Source organism: Leptonotus elevatus, chromosome 10 (assembly GCF_054856555.1).
Source record: "Leptonotus elevatus isolate MCC_2025b chromosome 10, RoL_Lele_1.0, whole genome shotgun sequence".
Lineage (NCBI taxonomy): Eukaryota > Metazoa > Chordata > Actinopteri > Syngnathiformes > Syngnathidae > Leptonotus > Leptonotus elevatus.
The window spans coordinates 9,321,415-9,335,401 of NC_141248.1; the positions used below are offsets into that span (position 1 = coordinate 9,321,415).

The 13,987-nt window shown below is 38.3% G+C and overlaps 1 protein-coding gene across 9 annotated transcripts in view; it reads left to right on the plus strand.

The window, feature by feature from the left end:
* The window catches only part of chl1b (cell adhesion molecule L1-like b), a 74,006-nt gene that overhangs the window by 15,581 nt on the left and 44,438 nt on the right, over positions 1–13,987 (plus strand). Inside the window, exon 1 of one of the 9 annotated variants that reach the window (XM_086086898.1) lies at positions 12,557–12,738. The exons of the other annotated variants lie outside the window; for them this stretch is intronic. The gene's annotated coding sequence lies outside the window, so the exon portion shown is untranslated. Of the gene's footprint in view, positions 1–12,556; positions 12,739–13,987 lie in introns of those variants that run through there. 9 annotated transcript variants of the gene reach the window in all.

Sequence of the window (13,987 nt, forward strand, 5' to 3'; positions counted from 1 at the left end):
CATTCCGTGGTCCCCACCCCACATAGGCTACACAATGAATTGGGTTGACGATAGCGCGCTGCGCCCTGCTATGTGCACTGTGAAAAGGGCTAGAAGCAGTGGTATTTCTTTCTGTCTCAAAATCAAAGATTGCACTACCTTCTTTTTCCAATAAAAATTAGCAGTAAGTCGTGGCGAACAAAGTAGTATACCGTACTAGAAATGGGGGATTAGTCAACTCAGGCAGCACAGGATAATGAAAAACAAGGTGCATAATATAAGGTCGTAGCATTTATTTTTAATTTTTTTGCAAATTCACAATTCTATGCTATATATCCACAATTCTATGCTATTCAACAGTTTGAGGCCGGGATATCAGAAAAATTACAAATTAACTGAAATTAGTCAATATTATCATATAGTCAATTGTTTACCAAATTGAAGCACCCAAACTTTGCTCCATTGAAAACTGAACAATTTCTAAACCTTCCTTTAATAGAGTCTTTCAGGGGGCACAAGAACAAATGCCTCCATTCATTTGTGTCCAAAATGCTAATGCCACTGCCATCGAATCTTAAGACGTTAGGTTTCCTGTTTTGTGACATGAGATGGTCCACACTGTTGTTGGCATGGGACTGCATTAAAGACTTATTACTCAACATGAGAATTATGAAAACAAGACAGATGGTTTCCAGGCATTCTTCCTCTCTCAAAGATGAATGCAAGCAGGCAGCGCTACATTGAATACTGAGATTTGTAATTTAGACAATGAAACCTCTGTTTAATATGTACATCAGGGGTCCCCAAACTTTTTCCTGTGAGGGCCACATAACTTTCCCCTACTCTGATGGGGGGGCCGGGGTCAGTTTGTAATAGAAAAAAAGTGCGACGATTGCATGCATTTGGCTTGTAGGCACCATTGTTTGCCACTCTCTCTCATCAACTTCCCTGTGAAAATCACAAAGCAAGCAGGTTAAGAAGCTAGTGATGGCAAAATGAAGCTTCATGAAGCATTTGCGATATTTTTTGACTCCTCTAGATGGTGCTCTTGGTTTAAAGTCAAGTGCAATGAAAATGGATTACATTTGCATTGCATCTTTGAATCATGAGTGCCATCTAGAGGAGTCAAAACATATCGCAAATGCTTCATGAAGCTTCATTTTGCCATCACTATAAGAAGCCACACTTAAGTGATGCAGCACCTACATATAGCACAAACTATTTCACTACCTTCACCACTATTTGTGGTGTTGGATTTTATCACAGTAGATTTTATTTAATTTGTTTTCTAAAACAAACATAATAAAATATGACCAAATGTATAATCAGAACTCATTCAAGTAATTTTTTTAAGTACACTCACTCACTAAAACACGCACACATACAAACATGGTCTCCCGAGTGGGGAAGCGACCCCACGCCTCCTGAATCGAAAGCTAGCTACGGTACTACACAGTCCGCCACCCAGAGCCCACTCATTCAAGTTAGAAAAGTGAGCATACCTACATGTCGTCATATTCGCTTGTGTATCACAAAGTTTGCACTAACTCCACGAATAAAGATGAACAGCCGCGATGTGTCCTGCGCGTCCGTGCTCTCACAAGTGCTCATGACATTGTGTCCTGCTCGTCCGTCCGTGCGTTCATGATCTAGTGCTAATAAAAAAAGGCGATTTTTTTCGTCTTGTCCAGCAGCTGGCCATATTGTGGCGGAATAGTTGTATTCTGTCTCCCGTCGCTTCCCGTAGTTGAGAGACCCGTCCTTCGCCGAGTGCTTCAGCATGTTCAGCGAATGATTTGACGCAAGAAATACACGGAATGAGTCTGTACTCGTCCCGATCGACGGACAGAAACGTGATTCAGTCGGGGCTCAGTACGTGTATTTATTCGAGGCTTACGTTATTGTGTACTCGCTGAAAAGTGGGAGTTATTAACGACGGGAAGCAGGGGGCGTGTCTCTAGTATTGTTCAGGGGGCCGGGCGGGCCGTAGTTTGGGGACCCCTGATATACATGAATGGTAAAGTTAAATGTTAATTTCACGATATGATATTGCAAAAGTTTAATGAAGTTGTTGATTGATGACTGCTCGTAAAGATGCTGTCATTGAATGGTTGCACAAGTCACACGTTAGATTATTATTATTTTTATTTTTTTCCCACTCACACAAACATGCACACAGACAAACTCTCTCAGGCGGGGTAGCGGATCCACGCCAACCTGCATTGAAGGCAAGTAACGGTTTCACTCCGCCACCCGGAGCCAGTCATAGATTAGAAGTTAAAATCTATTTCAGACTTCTTGCCTTGGCTGAAGCTTATGTTTTGGCTTTACTTGGTTTACACTTTGCATTCCTGACTGAAAACAATCTTTACAAACAAGCAATTGAGTGATGGTGTGATGCAATGTTTGGATGCAGATCGAGCTGGAATGGGCAGAACCTAAATGGAACCTTAGAAATCAAGGCTTTGCAATTCCTACACGTTAGATTAACATATGTTTATAAAAGTCATTGATACAGTATTTTAAGTATTGAGTCAAAATTCTGAAAGAAAAATGGCAGGCGTATTTCAGTAATTGCAAGGCAAAGTAATTATTTCTTATAGGGTGGCTTGTTAAGTCTGGCTTCAATTCCGCCGAGATTGATGTTGTTTCAAGTCCTCAAAAGTTAATTCCCCAGCCAATTTCTGGTTGACCTGTGCAACATACAATAATGTCATTACATGACTGTTGATAAGACAAATGTGGGCTTATTGAACAAAGATTGACTTCTTTACCATTGCTGTTGTTTGTTCAGCAGAAAAAATAGCCAGGCTATAGACAACTGAATTAATTACGCCTGCAACAAAGTGACAAGCTATGGGGGTGAGGGTGAAGAAATGTCTGCATTAAAGCGCTCCCCATTTCTGTCTTGCAGAAAAGGAAAGCAAAACAAATATAGCTCACAGCTTTATTACAGCTCATGCCATGATTACATACTGATTTCCAAAGTGCAAAGTCAATGCTTAATACCCAATTACGGCCAGTCGCAAGTCCAGATAACAATTAGTGTGGGTTGTTTTCAGAAAGGGCATCTGGCGTAAAAGCTGTGCTAAACAAATCATGTGAAATATTCACACAAAATTTGAAGTAAAATACTTGTTTGCAATATGCCTTTTAAAGGCTAAATCAAGTAAAAAAATAATAATCTAATAATACGTTCTATGTGCCGCCACTAGTAATAGGAATTAAATCAGCAAAATCCACCCGTTTCTATCCATCTCAGGGAGCGGCCATTTTGGCACTTGCTGTCAATTGAAAATGGCATCACATTACCTAAGGGCTCAGCTTGTGAATGCCACATCACCAAACCCAGAAAACAGGTGAGCCGTGATGTCGTCATTTTCAGTCGACAGCAAGTGGCAGTTCAAGGTAAAATGGCTGCCACCTGAGGCGGATAAAAATAAGTGGATTTTTCTGTTTCATTCATATTCCACACACATATTATTAAGCATAACACCGTTCTTAGACTAGTGGGGGCACATAATGCGGTAATTGCAAGGCAAAGTAATTTTTCCTTATAGGGATATTATTGTAAAGAAAACCCTTGACTTCTCCTTTGGAAGGAGTCCAGTCAAAATATTTTTTAGCCAGCCTTATCAAAATGATAGCAACTAAGACAATTTGCCTTTGTGACTGTTTTACCTTATTACCTATGATTTATTAAGTTATGTGTGTGTTTTATGTACAATAGTTGTGGGCATATGGCAAGTACTTGTTCTCCATGTGTAATGAGCCATACTTTTATTCAGAGGTTTTATTCAATGCAGTACTTTTGAGCAAAACATGCAAACAAACACACCAGAGACTTCCTTCAGTCGTCAGCAAAACAGGTAAAGTACCGATGGACAATCTGTCACTCCGGATGACTGACTGCCCACCTCTGCTTTTATTAGCCTTTATTCCCCTGAATACAGAGTATCCTAAGCCAGCTTTCATGGCGGGGAAAAAGGGTGGGAAACAACACAAATAGCACATAATACGTACTAGTTTGGTTGCTGGCATTTAATATAAATGTGCCTCTAGGCCAATACACCTGACATGAGCTAATTGGCTATCAAGAGATGCTCTGAGAAGAATATAGTTACAGTGTTCCCACAGCAGATTAATTTGTGAAAAACATGGACATTAAAGAAACAGTCTTCAGTCAATGATTCTAAGCATGTCCAAACGTCGCAATATGTTTTAATAACACCGTTAGCCCACACTCTGTCTGAAATAGACCTCCCTGTGTTCCCTTTATGTAGCTACTGAATGGGAATGAGAAAGAGGCATGAAAAGTTGGCCAGTCTGTCTTTTGACAATCTGCCTGTGTAAAATCGCACAAAGACATGGCCGCACCCACCGCCCTCCACACACAAACGCACACACACAATCAGTAAATTGTCTCAAATATTGGTCTGCCCTTCATCTCTTGCTGTGTGCTCATGTGAGACGGATCCCACCGACATTTTCCACTGCAGGATTAGCCGTGTAGTGTGACAGGCCTCTTGTCATCCCGCATGGTCATGAAGGGTTGACCCAGGATATGTGTGGAGGCAGGGGGCCTGAAGGACACTCCTTAAAAGGCTATTAGATCCTTACTGCTTATTATAAGGGTGAGTTCAAGTGAATGGTCAGCTCTGCGTCTCTTTGTTGTAAGACCATAAGAAGGAAAAAGCTTGTTTTCTGGATATAATTAAACCTTCTTGTCGGCGTAACAGGATTAAGGAGAGCGAGTTGCCAGTGTTTTGAGTCTTTCCTCAAAAACCTTCTCTGATAGATGACTGATTGACATGTTAAATATTTTTCCATTTTCAACAATAATAAGATATAATTATGAAGTAAAAATGAATATCAACTAAGCTGATTGCCAGATTTTACAGCTATATTAATATGCTGCACTACGATGGCACAATGTTACGACAGTGTTTATCGCTAAGCTCTCCATTTTCTCCTGCTTATCCCGTTCACTCTCACAGCTGAGCTTTGCATGATAATGCCACATGTTTGAATGTATTATGAATGAATGTAAAATTGTGTATGGCAAGCACAGCCGAAGCAGTTACCATGCCTCCCCGCTTTACTACGCAGCATTGCAGTTATCTTAATGAATTCATTTTGAAGCTCATTCTCTGTCTGCTGTGTACACACTCCAAATAGTTGCATAGAAGAGGCCTTTTTCCACTGTGGAGGTGACCTCACTGACCTGGGGAAAAAATAGCATATTGATCTGTTCACACAAAGGAATTGAGTTCTAGGGCAAGGCAAGTTTACATACACCAGGCAAATGTGTGTTGCTTCACAGAAGTAATATGCAAACAGATGCAAACTACACATGCATTAAATGCTTTCACACATATATGGCCCTATTTTCGTAGACACCCGTGCACTCAGCATAAAAACAGGCTCATCTTCATTTTTGTGCTGTGCAGTCTAGTTTAGCGTGTTGGGGAATTGGATAGACCGTGCTATGCCTCAAGACCAAAAATAAACTTGATAAAAGCAGGTCAGGGTTGCGAGATGATGCAATTTTGGTGGATTTGATCAAGGCACAGTTGGATGTTGTCACTGAATTTCATTCATAAATATGACAACAGCGGCGGACAGTTCCTTTGAATCATTATAGAAATAAATTTGTTAAAAAAATTATGGATAATTCCGAGTTTACGTCGCAACTATGTAACACGTCAAAATGGTTCTGCGCTCAGTGAAAAACACTGGACTTTGGATCATTGTAATTTGATTTGTAAGGATTACTTTGATTTCAAAATGTGATGAAAAGTTATTTGACTACAATAACAATCTGGCTGCAGAAGCAGAATTGTGATATGGACAGAAATTGAGCATAGGCACTTGAACATAATGACGTTATTAAAAATGAGAGAATTGACACATTTACGCCACGACAGAGCATGTGCATACCGGACGCAACCTTGCCATTTTGATTGAACTATTTACATGACACTCATTGGGATTGGATAACCCACTCGTGTGAATCCGAATGAAATTCCAATCGGATTCAATATTTTCATTTCTGATTATGGTGTTTATATGAACCATTTTCATTCTGTTTAGCTGTTCTGATGAATTCTAATCAGATTATGTTGCTCCATGTAAACCCGGCAACTGATGTCGGTTTTTGATGCAGTGCCGCTTGAGGGGATTGAAAGTCACGGGCATTCAATATTGGTTTTCAGCCTTGCCGCTTATGCAGTGATTTTCTCCCGATCCTTTGAACCTTTTGATGATATTATGGGCTTTAGATGATGAAATCCATAAATTCTTTGCAACTCTACGTTGAGGAATAATGTACTTAAACTGTTTGAATATTTTCTCACACACTTGTTCACAAAGAGGTGAACCTCACCCCATTAGCTTGTGAATGACTGTTGCAATTTAGGGAGGTTCCTTTTATACCCAATCATGGGACTCACCTGTTCCCAATTACCCTGTTCACCTATGGGATGTCCAAACAGGTATTTGATGAGCATTCTTCTTTTTTGCCACCTGTCTCAGCTTTTGTGGAATGTGTTGCAGCCATAAAATTTTAATGTATTACTATCAGTTATTTGCTATAAACAATAAAGTTTGAAATATTTTGTCTTTGTAGTGTATTTAATTAAATATAGGTTTGAACATGATTGCAAATCATTCTATATAGAGGTCTCCAACTTGACATTTCCGTACATTTACAGTTCCTTTAAATGCACTTTGTGCGCACTGACCTCTACATGCCGTGTAGACAGCGAGACTCTCTCTGCAATGAATTCAAAGAGAATGAGGAAAGACGCTTTGATTGGTTGGGAGTTGGCCGCATTCCCTTCCACAACAGCGCTCAATGGAGCAACAACACTATTTCACTGCACGCGTCTAGGAAAATATCCACAGACAAACAAAAAAGAAAACTCATGCACCAGTTAGGCTATGCTTTGACCTACACTCTAAAAAGAGACTTGTTGAACCAATTTACGATTACAAATTGAATTGTTGATTTGAAAACTTGAAAAAAATCGCTTCAAGTTGGAACACACAATTCAATTAATTTAGTCTAAAGTTTAAGTAATTATGAGTTGATTAAAACTTAATACTTTGGATTGAAGTCACTTTGGATTAACTTCATTTAGGTGAATATATTAAGTTTAATGAACTCATAATTACTTAATGACTTTAATTAACTTTAATGAACTCATAATTACTTAAACTTAATATATTCACCTAAATGAAGTTAATCCAAAGTGACTCCAATCCAAAGTATTAAGTTTAATCAACTCATAATTACTTAAATTTAATATATTATTTTTGGACTAACTTATTAAATCATGTGTTACCATTTGAAGCGATTTTTTTTTAAAATTGGTCAACAATTCAATTTGTAATCTTAAATTGGTTCAACAATTCTCTTTTTAGAGTGTAGTCTTGCGCTGGGTAGGAGAATAGGGTCCGTATTCGTATCCATCCATAATCCACAATAATTTGGATATTTATGTGTGAAATAGTATAATTTTCAATATAATTATATTGTAGGTTTGATGCTGCAGGAGAAGCAGATGTTCAGTAGGTGTGCTTTCAGGAGTGCAGATAACGACCACGATCACAGTTCACCATCTGTGATGCTGTAACGGCTGGCTGAGAGAGTTGGAAAGAAGTCTGAAAGTCTGTCATGTGTGACTGGAGTAAAGACTTTGACTTCCTACTTTTAGCGTAGAAGTTCTCAACAAGTTTAACCTCAGTTTGAATACCAAACATGTTCTACAAGTGAACCGTTGTAGAATGAGTGCAAGGTGTTTGATGTGGCTTTTTAAGAGTGTTTTGTTTGATCAGACTGTTTGTAGAGCTGCACTGAATAAATCCACTGTCAACACTGATCTGGAAATAATTCAGTAGATGAAAGCGTCACAGATCAGCAAAAATGGCACATTTTGCCCGATTATGGCCCACACAGCGCTGGAATTCTGCCTGTTTTTGATGTGCAGTCACAGATCATTAAGAGGACCACGCAAATCGAATACTGCGAGCAATGGTCTTAGTCATTTCCATACTGTGAACTTACAGAAGTTTGTGTATTAAAACATGGCAGCAACGTGGGAGAACATTCAATCTGTGCTTCAGTAATGAGAATGAAAAAGGAAAGGGTGTTGAATGGAAAATGGAAAACATCCCCGGGCAATTATGGTTTCCATATTGATTTAGTACAGTGGTTGTTCACCTTGTGGAGGTACTGAAAACCACACATTTCTCACATGCATTCACCAAACCATTTGTAATCAAAAAACGTAAATGTGAATTTATTTATTTTTTGGGCCAATTCACAACTGGTTTATATTCTCTAAATTCTCTAAAATCTTGGAAGTAATATACGCTTGTCATTATGTTTTTCTAACCCCAAATTCATTGTATCAGCACCATCCAATGACAATAAAGGTTTTCTCATTTATTTATGATTAATCTTTATGTACATAACACACACATTATGTGCTTTATACGGTAGGCCCATTTAATTCCCCAAATCACGCTCCCAAATCTTTTCATACATATTTTAGACAAGCACATGAATAAATATGAGTGATAACTTAAGTCAGCTAACTTTCTGGTGAAAATATGAACGTTTAGTGACGTTGATGATGTCGAGTCAGCTGTGCTGTATGACAGAGAGAAAGTCTGAGAGTTTTTCGTGTTCAATGTAGAAGGTACAGAACATACGTATGTAATCAGCCAAAGGCAGGTTGGCCATTTTGTCTGTGTTTGCTGGGTTCAAGACTTATTGACAGTTTTTGACAGACTGAGTAACAGACAACTTTCTGGTAGAATGGGCTGTGTCCAAAGCTAATTAAAACCCCCCACTGTGTGTTGCTAGCACATTTGTCACATGATGTATATGGGAGAACGTGTTCACTACCTCAGCAGTCCTCAGGGATATTATTAGGATACCCGAACCCTGACTCATTTAAAAAAAAAAAAAAAAAGTTTTATCATTTGTAGACAGGTTGAACGACAATTTTAGATGTCGACTTAATAATTTACACATGGCCACTTTCGATTCATCTCAGATGCAGCAAGTGTTCAAAATATGCAGATACAGCTTCCTATCTGAACTTGGCTGTTATTGTTTTTTAATGTTATTTGGTCTTGCTTGCCCGAGGAAAGACAGCAGGTCAAGAGAGCATTATTGTAATCCCACCAGAATGATACACTTGCAGACCTCCATCTTGTGCAGTCTGATAACATGTCATGATTGCTGCTTGAGGGAGATAAGAGGCATGTCATAAATTAAAGATGTTGTAAGCGTTTTCTCTGGAAGCAGAGCAGATTATTTTTTTGGAAAGATTACATTAAAACATGGCATGGGGAACTGTGACTGTGAGGGTGATGACAACAGACATAGCTTTTTTAATGAAAAAAAAAAGAACGTTTATTGAGTTAGAGTTGTGCATATGGGTACGTACTGTATGTTGGTTACGTAGATGCCATATTGTTTCCGTAGTAAATTCTGCTAGGAAATTATTCCAGCTGCCTTCATTTAAGGTATTCTAACAACTGATTCAAAGTTGATTGCAAGAACAGCACCAATATTAAAACGGGGGACTTTCCTCTGGGGTTGTGTCAAGAACAATGTTGGGTTTGCCTTTCGGAACTGCCTGTCTTGGTAGTCACCCATCTCACTCAGCTTCCAGGACCGCCCAGCGTCAGCGCACTAAGCATTTGTGTAGCATTCACAAGGCTTCCCTGTGTTTCTGTGGCCGTAATGGCAGCTCCATCCTGTTGTGGCTTAATGAGTGCTCGTGGACTCTGAGGATCTGGCACTGGCATTGCAGAGGGATCTGAGTGCTCTCAATTACTGACTTTGGCTGACTGCACTCATTCGGGACCCTCCAGCCCCGCCCCTAAAAAAACAAAGACCAACTCCTTCAACAGATCCAGTATCACATACAAAAATTGAAATCTTTATTAAGATATAATTTATTAAATTTACTCTAAAGTTGCTTATTTGCTTACTTAAAATGAAATTGGCAGACAAGATCATTCTGCTTATTTTAAGATACTTATTACTTAATTATCTAATTTGATCAAGAAGTTTTGGCATTGAATGTTAACAGCCAGTTTTATGTACAGTGAGGTTTAAAACAAACGTTTCTCACATTTTAAGATGACTGCTAACCAACATCTAAGGATACGTACTAGGGTAGAAAAAACTAGCCATAAGATAAATAGAAAAAAATACAAGTATGAAAACAGACAGAAGTGCAATATAGCTCTTTAGTAGGAGTGGTTTGTTTCGTTATATTTACTAAGCTCCTTTTTCCTCTTTCCAGTACCAGTTCAGTTCAATCCTTGGCTGGGTCATACCAAAGACAATAAAATTGGAATCTGTTACCTCCCTGATTGACACTCAGGCTAAGTTGGCAAAACATAAATGAATACTTATATATTTTAAGAAAATAGTTATATGTATTACAGCTTGAAAAAAGTAAATATTACTTGTTTTTAGACTAAACGTACTATTTTCAAGACCACGGTGGGTGATATGGGCTTAGCGATTATTTTAGTTTAAAAAATCTTACAGGTAAATTTAAGTAAAATTTTCTTGTTCTGTTGCTGGATAATTTTGCTTATTTAAAGTAATAATTTTCTTATTTTACTGTATTTTTTTTCCTAAAATGTTCTACTGTCCTTTTTGCAGTGAAGATCAAGTCAAGTGTTTTCTTAATAATGAACTGCTAAAGGATAACTGTATCATAAATTGTATTTAAATTTTTTAAAAAGCATAAGCATCAATTATGTCATCTTGGTGCTTTATATTTCAAAGCATCAGCTTTTATGAGGCCCAATAAATAATTACCTTATTTGTGGCTGCTAGTTTTGGTGAGGCAACCAAGCTTTTTGTTGCATTTCCACTGTGGTTGCAACCCGCATCAACATAATTCAAGCATGACCATCCCCCTTTCTCATTTCTGCGTTGCTCCTTGGTAAAATCCAAGTCTAAGACCAGTCCCTCCATCATACATCATCCAGACTGAAAGCGCTTTGTGCTTTTCCTCCCTCCCCCCTTTGTGCTGTGGGAGCGAGCTTGTTCTTTTGGTGGAAGGTTCTTATCAACAGTCTCGGCACTTCACCGAGCTCTGAGTTGACATGTCACCCAGCCTCAGTCCGACTGTGTAGCCATAGAGTCGAGCTCACTGTTCTTTAGAGTAGAACAATCAGGCTCTGTGTAATGCCGAAAGTCTAAACCGGTCGATTAGTTCATTTGTTTCTCAACTCAATGTCCTTGCTGTACAACAAACTGTGCATGCTTCAAAGAGTAGATCAGTAGGACTACGAGGGGAATGGTCAATGTAAAATAATTGGATTTGACGCAAATCTTTTTTCAACTCTGATCATGTCTCGAAATTGTTCTGTATCCTCCTCTCTAACATCAACTACTTTCATGTCTTCTCTCACAACATCCATCAACCTTGTCTTAGGTCTTCCTCTCGCTATGTTTTCCGGCAGCTTCATCTTCACCACCCTTCTACCAACATACTCACTATTGACTGCTCTCTCTAACTTTTTGTCAAAAACACATAAACTTAGCTGTCCCTCCAATGGGTTCATTTCAAATCCTAGCCATTCTGGTGACTCCTAAAGATTAATTTAACCCTGTAACACTAAACGTTAGTGATGGCAAAATGAAGCTTCATGAAGCATTTGCGATATTTTTTTGACTCCTCTAGATGGTGCTCTTGGTTTAAAGATAAAGGCAAGTGCAATGAAAATGGATTACATTTGCATTGCATCTTTGAATCATGAGTGCCATCTAGAGGAGTCAAAAAATATCGCAAATGCTTCATGAAGCTTCATTTTGCCATCACTACTAAACGTATCATATTAATAAATACAAGACATTTTGAGCCCTCTATTTCATGAGTATAATATATTTTTTCACATTAAAACCCTGATGTATATGATCTGACACATGCATTGCACGGATAATCCATTAGAGGGCAGTATCACCAAGCTGATGGCTTTTCCAGCGACCTTGTAAGATCGCCCCAATTGAGAAAGGAAAGACACCTATACTTATTAATAGTGGGAAACGCTCTTTCTGTTTTTCGGAAATACTAATATGTTTGATATGTCTGTTTACTATTACATTTTTGACAGTTATAAATTTACGAGCATTGTGACCGGATGTATCAAATATGACAGTGTTTGTTCATTTTGTTTGTTCAAAATGACTAATAAATACTCTATTTACAAAGGTTCAGGCTTTATAGGGTTAATAATATTTATTTAACCATAATAATATTTTAAATTCATTTCACATTTGATTGGTAGGTTTGCATCCCAGATACCATGGTATTTGGAAACAAAGAATTTGGCCCCTCTTATAGTGATGACATTTTCATATAGTTTTTTTTCTAGTTGTGAGCCATAAGGGATCAGTCAGTGGAAGTTGCATTCCACTACTCCTTTGTACTCTCCATGTGAATAGCCTTTTACATGGGGCTTTGTGGGATTGATTGTCAGAGGCTTAATGAGCGTCTTAACCAAGCCAGAGGCTTTAGGCAACATATGTGGCCACAGCCCTCAGTGCTCGTCTTCCTCCATATCAAGCCTGTACGACAAAACACAAAGCCAGCTCAGCACTCATTTTTTTTTGTACTAGTTTACTAACAAATACTTGCTGTTTATACTGGATGTTATTGCCTTTGGAGAGAATACACACTTTCCTTATGGGGAGCGGTGCAAAGGATGATGTCACATGTAAGTATAGACGTAATACAGATGTATTCAGTATATATATATATATATATATCGATGTGTACATGTATGTTGAGGTATTGCCTTCTTGGATTACACACTCAGACAGATTTCTGAAACAACAGGAAAAAAATGTGTCTTTTGCTGCTTTAATAATGCAGTTTCCCTGTATGGAAGTGTACCTGATCGAAATGTAATGTGTGAGCATGTAATATTTTGAATACCATTAACAAATGTCATGATTTCAAGATCAACTCATTTGCAGTTTAAAGTCGCATTTTAATTGACTGTCACTAAAAAGTTCAAACTAAGCATTACAAAAGCTATGTACTGTGTGATACTTATATAATATTGTTTTTACTGTAAAACTCCTATCTTCATGTCACAAAGTCTTAGAAAAGACATATTTTTACACCATCTCATTAAATAGTTCTATTAATGTTTTTGTCATCTTACACAGTCGATAGTTTTACACTTTTAGCTGAAAGCATTTTCTCCATAACATGCAAATGTGGATGCTGAGGAAATGATCTGAACAGGTTAGATTTTCAATAATATAAACCTGTAGTAATGAGTATTGCCATGTTTATAAACCTTCAGTATTCAGCATAAATACTGACTGACTGTGATGTAAATTGTGAGTGTCTGGTCTTGTAATCATTCCATTGGATTTGTCTCAACACAACCTCAGCTTGACCCTACGACAGGAAGTAGGCCACATATCTGATAGCTGTATTAAACAGCATACCCACTGTAGTATTGTCCAGACGCTCTGTTCAGAACCAGAACAGTAAATTCGAGCACTGAATTATAACACAAAAACTCTTGTTTCACTGAAAATTATGTTCTTTGAGCAGATTTTTCATACAAGTATGCACTGAAATCCGGAATCTAGTGCGGTTGACTGAAATGCATTGCTTCAGTTTTCTATTTAGGGAAAATCTGAGAAACAGGTGCCATTAATTATGTCCTGCTGTGGCATAGATAAATCAGGGGAAATTGCCAGCATTAGTCGAACCAAGTGAATGAATGTAGAGAGGAGAACGCTGTGCTTGTTCCCACAAAATATTACTCCAGTCAGAGCAGTCCAACTAGTGAATTCATCTCTCTGCTGGCCATGGGCAAGGCTCCCACACTAATATGATTACCGTCCTAGGCAGGGGGCACTCCTGTGGGGCTTCAAAGACAGCACATCAGAAGAAAGCTGCAAGATGGTAGACAGATAGATGCCGCACATCTTACCCTTAACTTA